Genomic DNA, 26260 nt, shown 5'->3' with positions numbered 1-26260 from the left:
TCTTTTCTATAATTTGACATATTTTTCACTACACTTTTTCAACTCTGAATTTTTTTTAAAGTCTTTTCAGCTTTACCGTGCGTTAATCTATCATTAGAATAGGCCTTGCATGGAATAGCATGAGGCTTTAATACCAAAATTTGATTAGAGAATGCAATAAAAAGTTATTTCATCGTTACTTTTTATTAAATCTTAGTGCAATATAATAATGATTGCATATGATGCTGTTTTTCTGTATATCACCGATCGCACATTCAAAAGAATCATATTGTCATGACTAATAAAATGTAAATGTAATACTAAATTTTCTCGTTCCAAAAATCACTGATGTCTAAATATGTTTCTAATAATGATACAATGCCGTTAAATTTTAGCATATGATTTTAAATAAAATCACTGGAAAGTAAGGTTTATATGAATGTAAAGTAGTCAATAAATTACTTGATTACTTATGCGTGAAAACTCCCAACATATTTTTATTCCTTTTCGTAAATAAGGATCTTAGAAAAATGAAACTCAACACTCTAATTATAATTAAAATTATTATCATTATACAAGATTACTTTATCATTATACAAGATTACTTTATCATTATACAAGATTACTTTTACTTTATCATTATACAGGATTACTTTTACTTTATCATTATTCAGGATTACTTTTACTTTATCATTATACAGGATTACTTTTACTTTATCATTATTCAGGATTACTTTTACTTTATCATTATACAGGATTACTTTTACTTTATCATTATACAGGATTACTTTTACTTTATCATTATACAGGATTACTTTTTTTAATTCATACAATTATTGCATCATAATTCTATGTTCTGTTTTATACTTAATAAGAGGGAGGGGGAAGAATTTCGTTCATCTAAGAGAATAGAAGTTTGGAAATAGTTTTTCACTGTACTTTTCTTTTAGTGCAATCATTAAGTGCCAAGTGAGGGAAATTATTTTTTGTCCAATCAATTTAATAGTTCCAAAATAAATAATTTTCTAAAAAGTATATTTCAGCGGTATCATCCCCTTCGGCTAATAATTACTTGCATTGTTTGCGGGAATTTTGCGCATGAGCATTCAGTTGAAATAATATGAATTGGAAGTAAAATCACTGTTTCGTATAAACTCTATAAACATGAATGTAAATATGAAACTTATTCGATCTAAAATTAGCTTATTTTACAAATATAAGGAAAACATTATTAAAACACATTTACGATAACAAAGTTAATATTCTCATAGTTTACTCATCATTAACATTTTTTATAAAATCCATCAAATAGAATAAAAACAGCAAATTCATTACCATTTTCCGAAGTTTAGAATTAGGCCCACACTTGTGAGGCTTTATTTACAAATTCACAAGATTCAAAAGCACAGAGCTGTTTTGTACTTGTTTACTCAAATATTTTGACAGACTTTTGCATCGTTGTTATCTGGTTTCTTCCAAACAGGAATTTCGTATTTCGATTAATTTGTATTCTCAAAAATCACTTGTAAATTTTTAAAGTAGTTTACTATTTCATTCCTCATTAAATCAACTACATGTTTATGTTCGTAGATTTGGGCATTTTTTCTTTAGTGATATAATATCTTATGGAAACTTTCTTTTAAATATATCCCCTATAATTTTAAGGCAATTGTAAAATTTACAAAATAATTATGACATGAAATATTTTTTGCACGGAATAATATCGGGCACCAATTTCTACGCGGCGCGAATTTATTTATTCAGCAGGTCTTATTTCGATTAAAAAAGGATTAATTGTCTCCAAATATGTAGAATCACATAATTCAAATTATTTAATTCAATTAATTGTTTACTATTACATTTAGATGTTTTCCAACGATACATTAAATAACATTATTAGATAAATTATTGTATCATAAAAATTTTTATTCGTTTTTTTTTCATAACAACATTAATTTTAATAGGATTAGTGTGGAATCAATATTCGACATCAGTAAACAGTACCTATGCAATTGCTGTTCACAGTGTCAGTATTTAATTAAAAAAAATAAACAACACACAATGAAAAATAATATCCAACAATTTTTTTTTCTCCTTGAAATCCGTATAATTTATTTTTATTAATATGATATATCTTGAAATATAATTCCTAGTCTAACCTAAAACTATGTATTGAAAATTAACTAATTTGTTTTTATATGATTATATTATTAAATAATTTTATTGTTTTAAAAACAATTAAATCAAATTATTATAATTTTACAAAACCTAGCAGAATAAAATAGAATTAAAAAAAAACTAATAACACATGACAAAAAGAAAAAAAATATATAATACATATGGCATTTGTGCAAGAAACGATTTAATATCTAATTTTGAAATTAGCAAGTTATCTATTTCTTGCAAAGAACAAATGAATTTTGAATAAATAAAATATAAGAGAAATTCACCCCGCTCAATGAATAAATAAATAAAAATAAAAATATATAAATAAAAAATAAAAAGCCATATTTATTTAGCGATTAATATTTAATTTTCCGATAAAAGATTTATTTGTATCAATCGAATGAATGAAAAGGAGATTTTAAAAATTGCTAATTGATTAAATTTTTCTGAAATAATTTTTATATCTAAATGTAGCAGCTAAAAATGCTTATGATGTAAAAAAAAATATTTTAATTAACTATATTTCTATGATTTGACTTCTTATAAAAATGAACTTAACTCAAATTAGAATTTTATAAGTCGTTTTCAATTTTTCATCAGCACGTGATTTTGGTTAGATAATAACTTTCAAAATCTTCTTTAATGCAAAAATAAATCGTACAATCGAATTAATTAACAAAAAAAGCAACATGTAATTGTCTTCCTAAGTTCCTTTCAGTATATTTTGCATAACTCAATAAAAGTCAGCAATAAAATTTTATAAATGTAACAACAAAGCAATTAAAGTATTTTCTTTCTTTAATTCATTAGCAAAATTTAGCAATTAATCTATATTTCTTTCTTAAAAAGTATAAGTATTTATTTAAGACCAAAAAGTTTGCTGCATTTTTTTAAAAATCTACGATTTACATTTAAAAAAAATGTTTTTAAGTATATCTTAATGACTCCACATATCAGGGGAATTAACATTTAAGCAGGCAGGTCAAATAATTACTAATCCCTGCTATTGTCTTGCCAGATACTTGTAGCCAAGCGCATATGTATGCGCTAACAAAAAGGATTAAATTAGAGATAATAGGATTACTAAAGTACCGGTAATTACAGTTTAACGTTGAAGAGCTTATTATTCCTAAGCGAGTGAGATTAAATTAAATTCCGTTTGCATATTGTTCTTCTTTTGCAGGCACAATGCAGCAATTAAGATTAAATATTACACTTAATGTGCATGTGATATCCTTTTGAGACGCATATGAATCCAGATGGAATTATATGAACAAAGATTTAATAATCTTTGCAATGGTGGAAGCAAGCAAAATATGGTAGCAAATTGAAGAGGAATGGAATTAAAAAGATTATTATTCTTAACCTTTACCTAAAAAATTATAAATGTTTGAAAGATAATTTTTAATTACGGTTTTTTGTAATAAAAGTTTGAATAAAAGTTTGTAATAAAAGTTTTGTTTTGAAATAATAAAGTAATATTTCAGTCTAAAGCCAAGAAAATTATTCTCAACCACTTGTTTCTGTTTGGAATGATAACGAAAATATATAATTAGTTTTTATCAAGCCTGAAAAGAAAATAATCCCGAATTATTTTTTCATTTTTTTAGATATGTTTCAGAAATGTTTTGTACCACAATGGGAAGCGAGTAAAGAACTTCTTAAATTCAGTAGAAAAAGGATGTATAAAAGTGTATTCAATTCTACAACTAAGATCACCATATTTTAATCCAATTGTCGTCATCTCAATTTGTCTCTGTATAAATCTAATTTAACATAAGAGGTTAACTACGTTTTAAAAAGTCTATTTTTAGCCTGAATGTGGTTAGGTGATGTTAGATATATTAAAGTCCTGTTTTAAAACAACCCTAGGTTTATTTTGGGACGGACCTCTTAACTTTAAACCTCAGCCAGATGACGAGGACGACACATGAGCTAACACTCCTCTCTCCAAATCTTCCATACCACACCAGGAGAAGGAAGTATGGCACGTGCATCAGACCTTCTTACTACGGTTCTTGGGTGGAATCGGGCCTCGAACCAGAAAAAATCTGGTTCCGAAGCCTTAGACCTTACCATCAGGCCACCGCAGCCCAAGTCGGATTGAGACTGCTGAATTTAAATACTCTCTGTTTGTTTATCAGGAATACTTTGCACGGAAATTTCTTGGACATAAAGTATAACTTTTTGCATTTAATTTATTCGGCATAATACATAATATTCTATAGAAACTTAGATAAAAACAATTATTTTAGAAACTATTGTATCTCGACTTTTTATTACAGATCTATTAATCTATGGAATTAAAAGAAGATTTAAACAGTATTAACCCTTAATTTTGTGAAATTCCCAATACTTTCAAAATGTTTATCTATTAACAGAAATTTCCATTCAAAGAAGCTTGAAAGAAATGGAGTTAACATTATTTAAGAAGTATAAGTTAGAATAATGTGTATTCAAACTTCCTTTTCTTCAAATCACAGAAGAATTAAAGAGATGTCACATGATTCTATAGTTGGATGCAAATCAAAATTTAAAAAGGAAGCACGCACGAATTTTGAAAAAAATGGATGTCTGATACATCACATATTACTTATAGAAGGCAGACGAATTCAAACGACAGCATCTGTCTATTGAAATATGCTTTCAAATTAATTTCAAATTGTCGCAAGTTCTGGAATCCCATCATAGACGATTAAGAATCTTATCTAGAACCATACCATATATAACGTCCTGTAATATGCTAAGCACTTGCCCGGAGGCATGATTAAAGCGGTCTTGAGCAGTTCCTTTGAACAACCATATTGTGGTCAGCGTACAATGCGGTTATATTTACTATCATTTCTGTCTCAGGGCCAGTGACTGACGAGCTTTGGTAAAATTGAGTGTCCATGAAAGGATTTTGTCAAAATTTCGGATATAAGGATAGCGGACCAACTCTGAAATAAAGTTTTCTGAGAAAATTTAATGCAATGCCTGGATATTTCAATTATTCTATCGACCTATGATATATAGAAGAGTATTAGAATTAAGATTTAACTGTTCATGTTATAATTTATAAATGGAGTTATAGTAAACCTTTATAGTATGGTTATTTGATACATACCACAGCTACTATCCAGCATTTACTGAAAACTCAAAACGCTGTACCAGAATCTAACATGGTTAAAACTTTTAAAAGAAATGAATGTGTGTAAACTAACTAAAAAGCTGCAGCTTATATGGATTCTCCTCTAGTAATGAGTGGTGAAAAACTGTGTTGGATAACTGTCCCACGAAATGACATTTATATGCAATTCTGCTTTGTATGCATGTCTGCTTTTAACAAACTGTCAATTGCATAGGCTGTAGAAGGCCATCGCATTTTACAACAAATCACTATACCTTTGTGTTCTAATCTTTACTCTTGAAATCATAATCCTTTTTACATTTCAATGTATTTCTTTCATCTTTATGATCTTATTTCATACAATTTGGTTATTTTATTGCGATATCACAATATTCTATATTTACAGCGTTTGTTATTTATTGTCTTAATTGTAGTTTTCTTGTTGCGATGTAATACTACAAGCAGTAAATGTAATTTGGGAAATGGATTCTAAAAAGTGATAATTTTAATGCATTCTACATATATACGTCAAGATCCACACCCATTTTTCATCTCATTCATAACGGTTCTAGTAGGGTAATAAATTCTATGAAAGATATTTAGTAGAGAAAGTTCATTTCTTCCTTATAACTTTGTTTCACCATACTTTACTATTTTAGTTAGAAAGTGACAATATTTTTGGCAGGGGTATATATTACTGTAAGGATTAATAAAATGTGTATTTTTATCATGACTTTGATTTTTATTAATAAATTCAAATGAAAATTAAAATTAACCAACGGAGGATCAATTTCCAACATGAAAAAAATGGAAACAAAGCAAACTTAAAAAGAATCTTTTAGAAGAAAGGAAAGAAACTTAAAGAAGGAAAAAACAAAATTAAAAAATATCAAAAATATTAATGCTATATATAGCAAGAATCACGTGAATAGAAAGACATTTTTAATGTCACAGCTTGAGTTCTTAGCGAATCATCATCCGGACGGATTTACTGAAGTGAGAAAGACTTCAACATATGACATTTATAGATAACTAGATAACGTAAAGATTATCATTTTAGACATTTATAAAAGGTATCTAATTGGTAATAAGACATACAGGATTTCTTCTCATAAAATCATTATATCTGAAAGATAGACAGAAGGTCAATGAATATATGTCGTACTTTAGTAAGAAAGCTCACTAGCAAGTTTTTTTCATAACCACTATTCTACAAGATTAATATCCTAAACATTACACATGAATAAATATTTGTAATTTAATGCTATTATGTTACCATTCTTCATCCTTTTATATTATCATCCTAAACCGTCTAATATACAAAAAAAGCATTTTGAGCAAACAATAAATAATGCACCATAAATGAAACTTCATTAGTTCGAAATGTTTCATTTCAATTCACTAAAGCAAAGGACAATAATATGTAATGTTGTACGTCGTCGAAGTTAAAAGCTACAGTTGATAATCTTTCTGTCTATATCCAATAATTTCCCTGTCAGCTAAATTCTTTTACAAACGTTTAATCCCTGGAGAGGGCACTGGTGAATTAGTCACACCAAACAAACTCAATCAAAGAATTCTCACTTTTCCAGCCTCCAATTATGACCATTGTTTACCTAGGAAGGTGTACACAAAACCAGCGTTTCCGAATTCAGGAGAGGGATCAGTGCTAATTCAATTTCTGCTGAAGCAAGGTACGAAAATAAACCGTTCTTTACATTGATCCGCACCACGCTCACCAATCGATCTTGCCCACATTAATAATTGCTCTCATTTCCTCCACTTTTTTTTTCTCTTTCTCTTCACTGCTGTCTGTATCCGCCACCTCATTTTTTTTTGTTGCTTTTTATCCTTTATTTTTTGTGCTGCCCTCTTCTTTTTCGCCTTTATTTCCTATCCGGTAATTTGAGTTGCGTCAATAGCAGTTCATTTTTCCTTTCTTTCTTTTTCTTCCTATTCTAGTATCTTCCCCTGTCTTGTTGGAAGGCCTTCGATGGGGATAGAAGCTGTGAAAAATGACAGGGTTGCGGTGTGAACGATCCATTCTTTATTTTAGTTTTCTCTAGCTCCCCTCCATCTTGCTTTGAAGATCCTGTTACGTTTATGTGAGGAACTCTATACAGGCTGGAAGAAAACTCGCTGTCAATGGGATAGGAAGTTTGTTTAGTCCTTTCTAATAGGATGTCGTTTTCAGTAGGATGGAAGATTTGCGTTAGGGGTTGATGCCTTTTATTGCTGATCTTCTACTGTTTTCTTTGTTATCGTTCTCATCTGCTTTTTGCAGTAGTCATGAAGATAGATTAGTACAACAAACAGATTTCAGGAATTTATTAGCATAGCTTATGTTTTATTCATGATCAAAGGACTGGAAACTCAGCTCATAAACGATCCTATATTTACCATACTAATGGAATGTTCAGAACAATAGCACGCTGATAATGTGTGTAATAAAAGTTTTGGTTTTTATCTCATTACGAAATTTGATCATGATTACCATAATTAAAATTGAAGATGTAAAAAATATTTTTTTTAATAAATTACCATTTTTTTTTCAATTTGGTATAAGTCTAATGACTTAAAGATTTTGGTATAAGTTTTGTCACTTAAAATATTTTTATTATTAATTTTATCATTCTGAATCCGTTCAGATAATATGACTTAATATGCACTGGATATCAGTTCTCTTATCCCCCTTAAATAACTCCCGAAGGCACCTCAGAATGAGGATAAGATCCTTCCGGCATGGTGGTTGGATCTCAGCACCCTGGCGGGTACACTAATAAGTGGAGGATCTGATACCTCCCATCGAGGAGGGTTGTACCGTGGCCGGTGGCGGCCCTTAGGACTCAACCACAGTTCCCGCCAATGTTGCTGTTACGGCGATCCGGTCATTCAGTTTTTATGGTTTAAATCCGGTGCCTTCGTGGCGGGTCGGAGAGTTAGATGGCTGATTATCCCCCCCCCTAAATCTAATTTCTAAGCTGCTAATAATAGGCACATACATCTAATAGAAAAGGGTCTATGTAAAGTTCATAATGATATTTTATGCCGTTTGATCCAACACAGTTTTTTATGAATTACTAATTTTATTTTTTTGAACCGATCATAGGACTCATATTTAGTAAAATATTCTTGAGAAAATAACATTTTAAAAAAAGAGAAATCCTCACGCTATTGAGACCAAAAGTTTGTGAGTTACGAAAATTTGAAAACTGCTATCCTATAAAAAAGCGACTCGAGTTTCAAACCATTCCATTGATAGGCTGAAAGAAAATATGCCAATAACTACCTAGAGTTTACCTAAGGCTGATTAGCCTAAAATAAAGGAATTAAGGATTGTTCTAAAATATTGAAATTCAAAACTTCATAACTTGGGTCGATATGGATACAGAAGTTCTTTTTTTTTATATTTGAAAGTTGCAGTGTCACTCAATAATATTCCTTAGGGCCAAATTATATTTCAATTTGATCAAAGGAATATATAAAATTTAGATTGATAATTTTTAATCATTAGATTTTGTGATTGTTTTTAAAAATACATTCATAGACTGAAACAATATAAAACATTATCATTTACATCATATAAATCTCTTTAAAAGTAAAATTAAAAATTGTACTTAAAAAATTGGAGAGGTACATAATACAATGAACGGAGCAGCGCAAGGCTCCTAAAATATTATGATATGTGTCTATCGGGATCTACAGTTTAAAAATATTGTACTGCCGATCTCCTGGCATAGGGTAGCGCATCTTCCCCGTGACCTGGGCGTCCCAGGTTCGTGAATGGTTGTTCTATCCGTGAGGTGTGTGAATGTGCCCCCCACCCCCTGTTAAAAGGTGTTGTGTAAGCGAATGTGGCGCATGGAGTAGTTAAGTTATATTCTTCGCCCTATTTGGCGCTGCTAAAAAATCAACAGACGCTCACTCGGCTTAAACCGCTGACAGATAACTGCCAGCGGGCTTGTAAAGTGCCCTTAGCCACAACACAAAAATATTTTGCTGAAGAAGCTGATAATAGAATAAATTACATAAAATATTGAACGTTTTAACGAGCGTTAACTTTGTAGAACCAATAGGTCACCAAAGGCAGATAGTTAAAATATAAATTTGAACTGATGTATTATATCTACGAATAGCATGGATGGTGAAGTTATCAATTTCATTTTTTTTTTATAATTCAACTTTATAATTTTAACTTATTGTATCGAAATAAAATGGCGCAAAGCGATTATTTTCCGAAAATTCCACACATATTTATACATATATGATTAATGAAGTTGTAATAATAACAAAATAAATAATAATTTACGAATATTTTAAATGAAAACTTTTTTAAATGCAATCGGAGAAAGAAATAATAGCAGAAAATAAAATGGATACAACCTGAAAAATGTTACAAAACTGATTATTTATAACTAAAACCAATATATATCTATATATTTGTTGGAAACTCACTTCTTCCTGTGCTATTAGTATAACTAAATTATTGCAATACATTTTTACATGTTCATTTGAAAAGCTCAGATATATTATAAAGCTAATATTTATTTTTACTTAATATTGCTAATATTTATTTTTAAGAATTATGTAAAGATATCTTTTTCACAAGAGATCCTTTAAAATGCTAAGTAAAGCACTTCAGTAAATTAAAGCAAAGTATTAAGTAAGGATAAGGAAATGACTTTATCGAAATCAACATATTCTCTGCGAAAGCATTCAAACGCAAATTTGCTACAGTATTTTAAAAAAAGAATTGAATAAATATAATTTAATTTTGAAAAAAAGAAAAAAATGATTATGCTATCATTTATTTCACTAACTGCAATACTCTGTAAATGATTGCTTTAAATTCAAGAATGAGCAGTTATAATTAAAAATACCTTCAAAGGAAGTGATACGAATATATAATTCGAAACGGTTTTCATTTTTTATCATTTGTAATATTCGACTGATGCATAAAATTATATATATATATATATATATATATATATATATATATATATATATATATATATATGTATATTATTTATTTGTTTATGCTGGAAAAAAAATAAGGATTCAGAGTAAATAATGAAAAAGATAAAGCATGATGTGCTTAATTATTTAGAAATTTCGTGTTGCTTTATCATTAAAATAAGGCTTTTTAAATTTAACCACAGAACAATATTTCTAACTTAATACCTGATGAAAGCTTTACCTAAACGCTTGATCTTTAAAGAATGGAAAATGATTTCAGAGAATGAAAGAAATAAAAAGAAATTTATGAAAAGCTGAAAATTTAAAAAGAAATCTCATTTCTCTTCTGTAAACTACAATCTTTTCATACTTCATATCCACATTTATTTCAAGAAATATATTTTTTTAGTGTTTATTAATTCAGATATTGTTTTTCTAACAAAAGTAAAAATTAAAATTCATTGCTTTTTTATCCAATTTGATATTTTATGTATTAATTTAAATTCCAATTGAAATTCAAAATCTCTTTTTGTGAGAAATGATAGTAAAAGTGAGGCCGCTAATCAAATTTATAATACAAGTAACAAAAAAATTAATGATTTTATTTTTTAATAAATTTTTACCTTTATTTAAAATCTCTTTGATCATTTCAAATTGGATATTGTGTATATAAATGTGGTACTATGATTAAACGATTAATGCTTTTCTGCTTTGACTAATCCATTTCATTTTTACTTTTTGATTTCTTTTATATAATGATTCATAAACTTTCATGTTGAACTGAAACACATAAAGTATTTAAAAAATCGTTTTTACTTTAGTATTACGTATAGTTTTTACTTTAGTTTACAATTTTATATAATACTAAGGAATGTAAATCTAATATTTGTAATCGTATAATTACAACCGATATACTTTTGGTAATAGCTTGAAGTGTTACTATTTTTCAACTTAATTACCAATGATACGAACAAGAGATGTAGAAGTCGCAGAATATCTGAGTCAATTACAATTCTGTCGACTGTTAGAATGAAGTAATCAGTCGCTTCAACAATCCATGTAGCGAATCCTAGGAATTCTATGAAGTGATTTTTCCTTTTTGGAATAAAACCATAGCAGGACTCAAATGTGAATGGGGAAAAGACCATTCAGAAAAATCAGTCATGACTCGCTATTGAATTGATCTAGCGATCATTGAAAGAAAATGTTATCGCTTACAAACCATTAATAGACATAGTATTTAAAGAACAGACATAGCATACCTACCAATCAAGTAATTGATAATTTAAGAACATATTGAATATATTTAGGAATTTACAGAATTCTGCACAGAAAAAAGGGAGGTACATCAAATGACTATAGCCAATTAATGTTTTTTCACCAATGATTATATAATTGCCCTTATTGAGATTATGACTCTGACATCAATGAAACAATATTTAGAAATGCATCAAAGGAGTGAATAAAAAATTATCATCTTCATAATTTTCAGATATTTTCATCCTTGTTTCATATCAATCACATAGGTGTAAAGAAAGTGATTGATTTACTATCCCTAAATTGTATAAAAAAGAAATGTTGGACTCACTTCTATATCCAGCATAATGTGATGTAAATACAATACATATTCAAAAAGAATAAATTCAAATATCATTTTAAGGCTTCTATAACCGTAAGAGGAGAGGGAAAGTACCTTTTTTTACATTTTTAAGTTATTCGAAGAAAAAAATATGTCAATGATTCAATACAAATAAAATAAATGGTGATAATAGTATATGATTATTTCCTATTTACAGGCTGATTATATAACTTTTAAATAATTTTAAAAACGGTATAAAGTTGTTGCAGTTTAAATGTTTGATGGGTATACTCCTATCCAATGGATGTTCAGAAAATCCATATACGGGTTATACTTGAACCTCTACGAATAAAATAAATTCAGACAGGTGATTACATATATCGATCTGTATCAATAATATTTTTGGATACAAGCTTGATGTTTTTAAATTTTGAATAATATACAGAAAAGTTGACTTTTGATACAAACATTGTCAAAAATTAAATTTCGCGGGTTATAGAAACAAGTTACAAAGTTATAAAATATCAAGAATTTCAAATATTTTTCTATATTTGAACTTTTTTCTCTAGTTCCTTATCTGCATTATCAAAACCTAAGTTTAAAACTTATTATACTTATTTTGATGACAATCCTGAGAGAGAAAAAAAAAGACAGAAAAGTCCACTTTTAATGTTAATACAGACAAACCGAATTTAGCAGGATATTTAACATGACAGGAAGACACGAATTAAATAAATCAAATGAGGATCAAAATTATTTCATTTATTTGTTATACAGGTTTATGCGATACAGCTTCTATGGTAATAAATAATAATGCTTCATTATTTTATAAATAATGATGACAAAAGTTAATTAATTTACCGGTTAGTTAAGAAAGTTACAAAGTTAATAAATTGAGTCATATCACAGAAAAAATGTATAAATGACAGTCGAAATCTAATGCCAAAAAAAAAAAAGTTTTTTTTTTAATGCAGGGGAAAAAAAGACTTTTAAAAAATGGCAACTAAATATTCTAAATGCTTACTACCGACTAGTATATTTTGCGAGAAACACTTAAATCAGATTTTAGAATATGCAATATCTTTTCTTTTACTGGAAAAGAAATTTCACAGAGCATAGTTAAATTCTAATTAGATAATGAACAATTTGTGCATTGTAATACAGTTAGAACGTACCTTCGTATATATCTATTAGTAATCAAAGAGAATGTCTTCGAGTGTATTACCAGCCTGCAGGTTTTAGCATTTGACCGAGAACTACTGAATTCGACGTCTACATACTTTCGAATGTATGCACCTCGGAGCTACGTTGATGACTATAGCAAATACATTTCTATTCGAAGTATGTTTTTGAAATACTTCATTATACTTGCTACATTCACTTAAGCTTTAACTGCACAAGAAAGCAATGATAAAAATTTTAAGTGCATTTATTTTTAAACATTGCCATTCTTTAATGTAAAATAATTAGATAGCTAAAAATATTTAACCTTATTTTCACTCAAAAATTGTTATCTTATTTTAATGCACTTACTTATTTATTGAATCAAAGAATTTTTATTGAGTAATCCTCTGAATTATTCATAAATTACTAAATATATTCTGTATATGCATAAAACTACAATCCTAAACGTTCTGCTATATATTCTTATATTTTAAATAAAAATCTTTAATTCCCTGAAGGAAGATCTTGTCTTAGTTGAATATTAAACATTTCCATTTTTCAATTCAACTTTTTATTTTAAGTGATATGATAGAAAATTTGGAAATTACTTTATTATTGGAAGCATCAAAATCTATATAAAATATTTAATTGAAAATGTTAAAAATTATTAATCCTGACTAACCAGCTAGTCACCAAAGATGACTAATATTGAAATAAATAATAGCTTCTTTTCACTCTTGGAAACTAAAATAGAATGTTCATAGCAATGGTTAATTCTTATATTCCATTTTCACTGCCTTTACGCCGCCTTCTTTCCAATTTTAAATGGTAAAAAATAAAGGGTTCAATGCATTTAAAGGAGAAGAGGGTAAGTAATTAGTAAACTGCCATAAGCTGCTTGTAGAATTTATTATTTTTTTTTTTTTGCCAGCTGGAAATTTCTTTAATAGAAGATGTAAATAATTTAAGTACACACAAAAAAATTAATAGAAACATGTACTGCTATATCTAATGGTAAATGCTAATTAGATTTATCTAAAAAAATACTGGAAAAACCTCCTAACTTTAAATGGAATATTTTAGCCATTCATATAATTATATTGAATGTAGCAATAAATAATCCTACTACCAACTTTAAAGTTTGCCAAATTATATTGAAATAGTTTATGCTACCAAATGGTTTGAACATTGAACGGTTTGAACATAAATTTTCAAATTTGTTTAAAACCATTCATGCATGAATGGTTCCGACCATGTATTAAAAATTATCCTTTATTCAAGTTATATAACTATTGTTCCTTTTCAGATAAATCAGGCGTATATTTCTATTATATGTAAAAATAAATAGTTCTATAGCCACTCTTTAGACTGTGGTTAATTATATTGAAATAGTTGACGCGTCTAACTACCTTAATATAAGGTTAAACCTACTATATTTCTGTGGGCATGTAGCCATTAATTAATCTTCTTAAATCATATTTTATTTTAAATTGTGAAACAGACCTTACCAAAGTATTCTAAATGTGATTAAAAAATATAAAAAGTGTATTCTAAAAACTATTTTTTTAATGTTTATAAAAGAATGATTTAAGCAATTTTAAGTAGTTAAAATTATAATTATTATTATTAATTGCCTTAATTCTTCTTAATTATATCCAAAACTTTAAAAAAATAAATACTCGTTAATAATTTTAAATTTTATTAATTCTACAAAATTTTCCAAGGATTAGATAGTTTTTTTGTGTCACCTTAAACAACTGGAGTATTGGAGAAAAAATTGAAATTTCTGTAACGATATGTTTATAAACTGGCTTAAAACTTGAATACTATGCTACTTATAGTTTGGAAGTATTGCTGTATTTTTTAGAAAGTTACTTGTTAGAAATAATGCTTTCATTAGAGAAACTTCTGTTACTATAATCTGTTAAGCATTTTCTGAAAAACAACTTTTGATTTGTACTGCACTGAAACTTGAAACCAGGCATTTCGAAAACAAAAGGCAGTATTCCAAAGTTGGTTGTTTAAGTCTTTTATTTCCGAGTTGAATAAAAATTTCCGTTAAAAATAACTTTCTTCTGTTGTTATGTAGGTAATTGGAGATAAAATCAGAAAACTCTTTCAAACTGAAAACATAATAGGCATCTATATGTTGCCTTAATAAGAAAAAATAATGAAACACAGTTTGGGATTTTCTTTGAAAGCTTGCATCTTGTTGATTTGTTTTCTAAATTTCTTCTGAAATTTAAGCTTTACTACTATTTTGGATGGTTAAAATAAACTTATTATGCATTGTTTTTCTTTAACTTGTTACTCATTTTTATTTATTACATTTTACTTAGGATTTCAACCATTAATTCTAAGCTGTGGCATTTATTTTCTGTTTATTTAATTCTAATCCGTTTCATCATTAACTGTTTAACTGAATGATGAAAACAATAACAAACGAAACATTTGACTGTTATTATCCTTTCTTATAGAATAAAGAATTGCAAAGGTTTTCGTAAGTAAATGTTGTAATTGTATTGATTTTTGATAGACCTAATACAAAAGAAACATTTCGCAAAGTCACCACTATTTTATTTCCTTTTCTTCCTTTTGAAAGAAATATAAATATGAAACGAATTTTTACAAGCAAATAAGCAATTTGATAAGCAAATATTAATGCTTGTTGTTGTTAAAATATTTAATAAAGCAGCAAATATGTGGCTGATCATAGAAATATAACGATAATATAGTGTCTCAAGTAAACTATTACAGATATATTATTGATTGAGGATCTTGTTGTTGTTAAAATATCACAATAATATATATATATATATATATATATATATATATATATATATATATATATATATATATATATATATAATTTGTATTTAGATATAATTATATTTTGTATAGATTCAAAGATCTCTTCTTAAAATTGTAAAAATGTTAATGTTAAAAATGGACCTATAGATCTCAGGTATGACTCAAAAATCATCGTGGCAGCACTTTGTCGAATGGGCAATAGGGGAAAATTCGAGTTTTTAAGATTTAACAAAAATGAAAATAAATTTATTGCGGATTGAAATGTTTGAAAATTATTGAGGACACAGTTTAAAATATTAACTATTTTTTTCAATTTAGAAATCTAATTACGCTTTTTGAAATATTTTTCCTATTAATCATCTAATACTCAGAAATGGACTGCATGCCAAAATTTGTGGTTATAGGTCCAACATTGAATCCAGTGAAATATTTTAAACGTTTTTTTGTATGCCTATATTATATATAGTGACTAATAACAATTTTTTTGATGTTATATATTTACCCCTCTTATGAAAGAAGTTGCATACTGATGATTTATTAATAAATGCAATATTCAGTAATATTTGAGGAAATACGGACTAAACATATAGAATAACATACAATAATCATTACTGACTACATAAAAATTTCATAAAATCACATTTTCCTTCTATCTTATTGGAATTATATAGATAATTAACCCTTAACTGGGGAGGTGAAATTTTAGGACTTAACTCGGGAGGTGCGGTCTACGAGACCGCATTTCATTTACACTCAAATTAAAATTTCTAATAATTGCATTAACATGAAAAATTGCCAATATATTTTGAGGTATTTTTCTTGATATAAAGATATGTTTTAGAAACTTTTCAAATTATATTGTCATTGAAAAAAGTAAATGCGTTGGAGCATACATTTTCTTCTCAAATTGCATGTTACAATAAATAATATTCTTGAAAAAGCGTATTACTTTTTAGTTTTAAAATCATATTTGTTTTTACAGTATATGAAGGTATATAGAAGACATTATGATGTAAAATTCAACATTTATATGAAAAACTTAAAAAAAATGACAATGGGTAAAATTGACCCTTTTTTTATCGGCCTGTGTGACTTTCATAAAACAGTTTTCTAGTTCATTTTAAACATACAGGTTAAGAAATCAGCCTATAAATTATATATATATATATATATATATATATATATATATATATATATATATATATATATATATATATATATATCTTGGTATATAAATATATTTATAAATTATTCAAAATACGTTATCACTAGAAAAATTAACTATGTTTGAAAATCAGTTGAATGCGAACTTTTATCGATAAACTCTTCTATACAATTATCCTTATCACTAAATTCACTTTCTGTTTCATTTAAAAGTGTCTGGAGCACTGCTTCATAATAGGATCAATAAACTGGATGATATTTCGGGGCCCAAATTTTAGCGCCATCTGCTAAGCCTTGTTTATCATTGGGACACTAACAGGGAGATGCGGTCTTAGAGACCGCACTCGAAGAGATAACTGAATTATTTAAAAAAGCATCTGCTGAAATCGGTTGAAAAAGTACACGTGTATTGAAGGTCACAAAACAGGAAGCTACAGGGTCAATTCATTGAATTAAGCTGAAAATAGAATAGGGGTGACAGAAAATCCATCGCTAGCGGTCTCACAGACAGCACGTTCCCAGTTAAGGGTTAAGAGTTTATATATATTGGAAGATCTCTTATTAAAATTGTAAATATGTTAATGTTAGAAATGGATTTAAATAAGTCTAATGCTGATGTCTTAAATACTTTGAGTTGGATTTTTCTTTGTCATGATTCATGTTTTTGAGAAATATAAAGTCAATATTTAATTATTTGTTATTGCAGGAAAATAAAATGTAGTATAATTTAGTATAATTTTAATTTCCTTGTGAAATTTAAAAAAAAATGTAATCTGCGATCGCAAGTTTCAAGTTATCGTGTGAAAACATTATTATTTTTTAAGTCATCGTTTGTCCTAATTAATTTAAATCATTTACCAGTTTAAACACCTTTGAAAAAATCACGTGACTATCTGATTACGTATGAGTTATTATTTAGGAAAACGATGATTTTTTTTTTTTTTTTCATCTCAAAATTGTTCGAGCTCCAAAACTTTATCTTCAGGCCAAATATTTTTTTTCCCTTTTTCGGAAATCCGGTTTAAACTGGTTTGGAATGATCACGTGACTATTGTATCAAGAAGTCGTAAGACAGGAGAATTAGGCACATGGCGGACATTCGCTCCAAGTTGTAACTTTTTGTTGTTTGATAAGTCGCCAAATGTCACCATATCCAATTTTCAGCCCGTGCACTTTAATGCTTCAAATATCTCAAACCAAAACAACATCATATTCTCACATAATAATAATAAAATAAATAAATAATTCGCATTTCAAGAATTAATACATAAATAAAAATCTTCTTAATCAGATCTAGGGTTTAATACAGTTGATAATTAACAAAAAGAAGCAGTTTCTAACATTATATTTTTTGCTTCTTTGCGATACATTTATAAATAAACATTTGGATTTCTTTGCTGCTTAAACGTAAGTTTTCTTTTTTTTATACATACCATGACACCATTTTCTGTTCTAAACTTACATATACACAGAGTAATCATATCATTCATAATTATATAATATATTATAAAAAAGGAACATATCTAAAATGCCTTTTAATGTTTCGTTAACGAATGGTTATTGTAAAAACTTCAAAAATCATATAATTGAACAATAATATTCGAACTAAAACATGATTACCTTAAATGTGTTTCTTACCTTAATTAATTATTTTGTTTTTATATTGAACAAATGTCTCTGATTTAAAGAACTTTTAGTGAATATCAAAACACTAAACGAATAATTTCATTTCTTTCATTATTATATGAATAAATAAGAAACTACTTTGTCTTAAATTATTTAATCAAATTAATTTGAATACTTGTGAAATCTCAGCAATCAAGAATTTTACAATATGTTGTGAAAGTGTATAATGCCACTTTATATCTTCAATAGTATCTAAAGAAAATCAAAGATTATACCTATATTTGAGTTAAAGTGAAAAGCTTTATATTCTCCATTTTAATAATCAAGTTATTAATTAAGATTATTAATATTTCAACATATCCGTAGAATAAGGAACTGAGGATCTTGAATATAAAGGATTATGTTTCTGCATTTGCAATGAGTTACTCTCAATGCGGATTAATGCAATGAAAGTAACCACGAAAGATTAAAGAAAAATCTTTTTGGAGCTCAATTTTAAGCTTGCGTTTCCTACTTAAAGGTATAGAGTATTTGCGAATAAATTCTATTGCATTAATTTACAAAATCAGTGCATTTCAAGCTCCTACCTTGAAGAATATCCCCTTCCTCTTTTCTTAAATTACATTTTGCATTTTCTGTACTTAGTGTTAAAGGAGATCAATTCAAAGATTGAAAAATATATTTTGAGAGTTTCATGAAGTACTTTATTTAAGAATATATTTTATGAAATAATTAATGTGGATATTATGATATAATTCCAAATTTTATATGCTTAAAATTTAAACACCTATTTTTAAAGTAATAAACATATTTTCAATAAAATTTTGATTAAGTTATTGAATTCATTACCTGATGACAAAATTTCGTGTTTTCTCTTCTCAAAATCAACAGACTTCATGCAGTAAACTTACAAAATATGCTTTCTAGCATAGATTATTTGAAAGCAGGAAAGAAAATTAATTCATACCATCACTTTGTAATATTTATTATATGGCGGAATGCGAGTTATTATATCATTGATAAAATGACATTAAGAAATATAATGGCATTAAACTTTTTTTCTAATTTAATCAACTAATCATTGACTTTCATCTAACATAATGATAAATTAAATAGTCTTTAGCAAAAGTATGTTTATGAAATTTATATTACCTGATTATTTTTCCTAGCATTCGACATATTTTTAAGTCTTGTAATATTGTAAACATTTTGAAATAATTAGTAAAATTATGCACATTTATTTCAAATTTACCAACAGAACCTCAAAAGCTTTTCCACGAATCGCTTATTTAATTATTTGTCAATGCATAAATATAAAATCTGTATAGAAAAATAGTATTTTCACTTCTTTAAAAATAAAAGTTAAAAATTGAGAACTTTTTTTTTTCAAAAAAATTACCCCAACTCTGTTAGTATTCCATAAACCCCTTGAATTTAACGGAACATATTTATTAGAATTATACACTTATTTCCTCTAAAAGAAATCACCTAAAATATGAACAGGATTAAAAATGATATAGAAATTTAATTCGCTGAATAATGAATTATATGTTTTTTTTCATCTACTCTCAAAATGTTGAGCGGAAAATAGGATAGTGCTAGTCTGTTTCTTGTAAGAGACAAAAAAGAAAGAAAAATTTCTTCAGTATTAAATTTGAGAGATCATTACACAGTAACTGCAGGTCCTGTCTAGCCAAGAAAGTTTTTGATGATAAATACTGAAAAAAAATGACAGAAGCAATGTTGCTATTGAGAAATTGAATATTTTTTTTTCTTTCATTGAAGTTGGCCGCAAAGTGATAAATTGCAACTATAAAACTTGAAAACAATGTATCGATTCCTTAGAAAATCATCGATTCCAGTCCGACTTTACCCGAAATACTGTTATTCGTTTTCACAGAAGAAAAGGCTTTAGTAAATTGATTTGAACGTCTACAGTAAAAGTCCTCTGAGCCTCAGCTTTTACGCTTTACTTTAAACCTTTCTTTGACTTTTTATTTTTGTTTCTTCTTTCTTTCTGTTACAAAGTAAAATCGTTTTTCTTCATTTTGTTTTCCCTTTTCTCCGTTTTAGCTAGCAATGGTTTTTCTCACATTGCATTACACTGTTAACAAAAAATATTCAATCTAGATAGTACGTAAACTTCTCTGTACCGTTAGTGGGAATTACTTTTAAAGAATGACCGATAATGTATAGTTATATGGCAACTATTTTCAATTTAAGCCATAAATGTATTAGATTATATATATATATATATATATATATATATATATATATATATATATATATATATATATATATATATATATATATATATATATATATATATATATATATATATATATATATATATATATATAATAATTCAGATAATTGATTAAATAATCTGATGTAATTATTCACTAAAGCAATTTCTTTGATTATACTATCATGACAGAGACTCTGAAATTTTGCATGAAATGGTAAAGCCAATCATAAAACATGTATTACTTTTTATCTTATTTCCTCATAAACGTCCCATCGAAATAGAAGCATTGTAACTGTCAAAGAATTAATCCTTGAGGTTTTGAGGTATCTTAGTATATTAAAGTTTAAATCCAAGAAATGCTTTTTGGCATAATGTTTGTTAGAGAAATAACTCGTAAATATGCCAATTATTTAATAGTTAATTAAATTTAGTATGATATTTTTCCACTATGCTGATTTATATTAAATTCTAAGCGATTTGTATTGCCACATCTCTACGCTGATTAGAATTAATAAAACAGAAACACAACAAGTTAATCAAGTCGATGTTTTTATCTGAAATAAAAGCCAGGCAATGATTCATGCTCGTCAGAAGAACAACTGTCTGCCGATCTTTTTATAAACGGAAAGAAAATAACAATAATGCAAAACGTCCGATGACAAAATTTTAGAAAATGATATCAACACCAAAGTAAATTTTTATACAAATTCAACTAAGAATGGAATAAACTAATTCAGATACAATACAAACTAAATTGTTTAACTATATTTGGATTGCGTACAACATTAATAGAATGTTTATTTGGTACTTAATAAGTAGACTCATTTCAAATTTCGAATGTAATAGATCAGATATAGGAAGGTATAGAAGAAATATATCAAATACAGAAAGAGAGAAATTATATAAACTTTAGTCCACATCGCAACCAGCTGCTTCGCTGGGAGTTATTATTATATTTAATTTTAATTAAATTGCTTTGATATGACTTCATGTCATGATTTTGTAAAATTTTAACACATTAAAGACGTGCTGTTTTTATAGTTTTACATATGTTTTGTAAGACTGGGATAGCCTGGTTGGTAGGCAATACAAAAGATTCGCATTATTTAAAATGCGAGTTCGAGCCCCCGCTGGCCGACGACTCTAAGTGTGTGTGTGGTGGCTGGCGCACGTATAGGACGTGGAGGACTTTGTGTCGTGGTCACAAAGTCCTCCACGTCGAGAGTAATACCAATGGGGTTACTAATTCAGAAATGTCCGTTCTCTTATTCAAGTCTAAATTACCATCTGTGGATGAGGAAATGAAATGCAAGAATGAAGTCCGCCCTGTAAAAAGGGTTGTGACGTGTGAGTAGCTAAGTCATGCTCTTGGCCCTTATTGGCGCTACTGAAAAAAGCAAGAGACGCTCATGCGACTTAAATCGCCGACAGAAAACTATCAGTGAGCTTCTAAATTGTCATAAGTCGCAACAACAACATATACTTTGCGCATTGTGCACATGAACGATCCTAATCTAGACCAGTCCCTTGACATCACAACACTCTAAAAAATGTAAATGTGTGATTCGTCTTTCTTCTAATAATCGTGGTACTATAATTCAACTTTTTTATTTGAAATATAACCTACACAGATATTAAACATGAACCTTCCTCTTTCGCGTTCAGCAATGGATGAATGCAAACGGTGTGAACTTCAGGAGACCAATATTATATAGCTTTATAAATTAGGTAAAGTATATTTAAACAATGGTCAATATTTGAAAATAAACAATGCATGAATATTAAATTTACGTAATTTAAAAGATATTTTTTTCTATATTTTGAAGCAATACCAAAAAATGCAATAAAATTTTTAGAAGTTGCCCCAGAAAAATTGCAAAAATCAATTTAATTTTAAATCAATAAAAAATTTAAACATTTGTTCCTAAATGCAAATTCCTAACTTAAAAGGCATATTTGTGCCAAATTATGTTGGTAAATCTCAAAACATTTCGCTTGTAGAAAGCTAACACGCACATGTTCTCACACATATCTCGTATTTAACAAAAAGACAACAGTAAATACTCCTTGTTTTTCTATGATAACTCTATATTCCATACTCCTTGCTGTTAATGCTATAAAACTCTAGTTTACACTTCTTAGAAGAAGTGCGTATCTTTATTTAAAAAGCTAAAACCCAATTTATTAAATTTTGATTTTCCAAAAATTAAAACCTTAATTCTTTCCACACATAAAATATATTGGAATGAAAGGATAATTACACTATTTATACTAATATACCATAAAAGTTTCCTTATGTTGTTTCTTGAGTTTCAACGGACTATAACAAGTTAAATCTTTGGTAATTTGCTTATTCTTAAATGTTGAATGTTATGAACTTTAATACCGAAATAAAAGAAACTGAAAAAGGCATTAAATTAGATCTTAATTGATATTTATATTAAAAATGCTTTTGCATTTTCTTTTGAAATAATTTATTACTTATTCCTAAAAATGCAGTTTTGTAAATAAAATATAGCTTAAGATATCGAAATCATATGTAAAGCACTCATATGTAAAGGTATAACACATATGTATTACTATATGCAATTTTAAATTAATTATTATCTTAAATGACATTATTAATATAATAGATATATGTATTTAAGCATCATTTTTTTTTCAGATTTTGTCTACAAGTAGCTGATAAACGAAATGTGAGAAGAAAAAGGTTAAACACGACGAATTTAATTAATTAATAATTATTTAATTAAATTATTTATTAATTTATTAAATTAAGAATTTTGTTAAATTATTAAACGACATAATTTCTTAATTAAATAGAAATAAATTTCCATAAAATTTTATTTTAATTAAAAGAAATGAACCATAAAAAGAATCTTAAGTGGATATTGTTGCAAATTCAAAGTAAAGATCTTTCCTGTAAATGCAATATATAATGCGTTGCATAGTTTCTGTTCTCTAACTTTTGTTGGTTGAGCCTTCCATTTCAATTCAATTCATCTTGCTTATTTTTCAGAAAAAAAAAATGTTTATATTTACATCTTAAACCAACTTTTTATTTATTTAATATAAATTCAAAAGAAAGATCAATAGTAAAAGTTGTACTTCAAATGGAACATAGATTTTGCTTTGTGTATAGTCCAAATTCGAAAGGATAAAAAAAAAAAGTGAAATGCCAAATTCTTCCATCGCAATTCAATCTCGCTAAAGCCCGATAAAGATCTCTAGCTTATCATCACTTAGTACGTCTCATCAATACAGTCAGCTGTCTATTTCGTAAATGATCTTTTTCAACGTCAGAACCCGTTCCTCTAATCACTTCAGTTTTATCATCGTTCTCTTGTAGTTCTGTTATTCCTTTTTTGTGCGTGGTTTTCTCTTCCTATTATAGTGAGTGCTGTGATATCATCAATTAACTGAGAGTGACAACTCTTTGTTGTGACTGTCTGTGTTTCTAAAATAACCTGATTTTGTTTTTTGGGTTTAGCTTCAGTTGCTGAACTTCAGTTTTGGACTGTTTTCATTTAGGAGAATGGCATGCTTCTGAATCATGCAAAGAGTGTCTCGGAATTCCACTAATAAGATTTTTTATTATGAAGAACACTTTGGAATTAACTTCAAAGCTGATTAAGAATATCTTGAGAAATATAATCTGTGCAGTTGATATATGAAGTTAAAGCATGCAACAATTTTTTATAACATATACTTGTTTCTTAACTTTCACTTTTAAATGAAGCATACTTAATTTTACCAGACACATGTGGTTTCTATTCTTTTTTATTAGTTTTAGATATGGAATAAATGCAAAATTTTTTATTGAACTTTATGCCAGTTTTTGATTTTGTGAAATATACATCTAACTTTTATTAACTTTATACATATTTGTCAAAAGAGTTAATTCTTTCCAATCCAGGTTGATGCCATTCTTTTCACATAAGATTTTTGAATCAATTTCAACAGCTACCAACTTTATTTAATTAATTATCTTAAAATTCATTAATCTAATTCATTCGATCATTGGTCAAAATTATTGTTATGTCTATTGACCTGAGCCTAGAACTGCCAGCATATTTAATAGTTTAAGATATTTTTCGTTTATGAATTTTTCTGAATTTGTACTTATTACCTGTTTTTGTTGGAATTGACATTTTCAATTACGTAAAATATAATTCATAAAAATATTTTTTGTTGTGACCTATGGCAATTCACAAGCCCTCTGATAGTTATCTGTCAGCGATTTAAGTCGGGTGATAGTCTCTTGTTTTTACAGTAGCGCCAAATAGTACCAAGAGTACGACTTAGCTACTTCATGCGTCACATTCGCTTGCACAACCCTTTTTTACAGGGGGATACTTCACCTCACAGATAGAACACAGCAGAAGCGCAACCATGCCCGAACCGGAACGCCCAGATCACGGGGAAGACGCGCTACCCTTATGCCAGAACACCGGCGAATATTATATTACATTGATTTTTCAATTCTTGTTTTACTTTGCATTAATTTCTTAGTCAAGATTTGTAACCATGCAATATTATGAAGATTATGAATATTTATTTCATATTATACTTCTCTCACACTCATCTAAATCTTCTTAAATAAATCTTATTAATCTCGGTCTTTTAATTTAAATAATATTTTACTCTACATTTATTTTCAAATTCGAGTTTATTCTTATAAAAAATGCATACAAAATTTGCTTGCCATGCAATATAAAGTTTTAAAGCAACTTCCAAACTCTTCGTTCGCAACTTCGGCTGATTTCAACAAACTGCTCCACCTCAACAAACCCAAACAGGCAGTCACTTGAGGTGTAGTACAACAACGAGAGTAATTAATCATCAGATTCCCAGCTAAAAAAGACTCGCTGGTAATTATTCTGCTATACAGAGCATTTCTCCTTCATGAAAAATTAGCATCTTGTTGATACATGCCGGGAAGAACTGCCGTCTTTGAAGACCTCCTCTTAAATGTTCTCTGGGGAGGATCTGTCCCAATCGACCTCAGATTAATGGAGGATAATTTGTGTACTTCAAACCTTGGAGGCTGGATTATTGAATTCTCATTTTTTAAGAGGATGCGTTTTGTCGTATCCGTTATCGTTGACGCATAATCGATGATTTTCTTCATTCGCATTTTATTTTTTAATGTTTCATTCGGGGATCGTATAGCAGTCATGGGATATTTTTGATATCTTTCAGCACAAATAAGGTGAAGGGGCGTTTTAGATAAAGGTTTATAGGTAGTTAATGGGAAGCTATTAAGTTTAACGATCGAATAAATATCGCAATTATATTCTGTTTTATTTTTTTCGCATTCCAATTAAGACAAGCCCTATTTCTCCGCGATATTAAATTCAGGATTTCATTTTATTTAACAGAATAAATTTTCCAAATTCCAAACCTGATTAGGAGTGCATTATTTCTTCTGAGTATATTAACTTCTGAACATCTGTTT

At 27.9% G+C, this 26260-nt stretch overlaps 1 protein-coding gene across 2 annotated transcripts in view; it reads right to left on the bottom strand.

The window, feature by feature from the left end:
* The window catches only part of LOC129962095 (inactive dipeptidyl peptidase 10-like), a 381626-nt gene that overhangs the window by 94782 nt on the left and 260584 nt on the right, over nucleotides 1–26260 (bottom strand). The gene's annotated exons all lie outside the window — the stretch shown is intronic.

The sequence above is a fragment of the Argiope bruennichi genome, chromosome 2 (genome assembly GCF_947563725.1).
Source record: "Argiope bruennichi chromosome 2, qqArgBrue1.1, whole genome shotgun sequence".
Classification (NCBI taxonomy): Eukaryota; Metazoa; Arthropoda; class Arachnida; order Araneae; family Araneidae; genus Argiope; species Argiope bruennichi.
The sequence above is the reverse complement of the archived record's forward strand: the minus strand, read 5'-3'. Positions and strand labels throughout refer to the sequence as shown.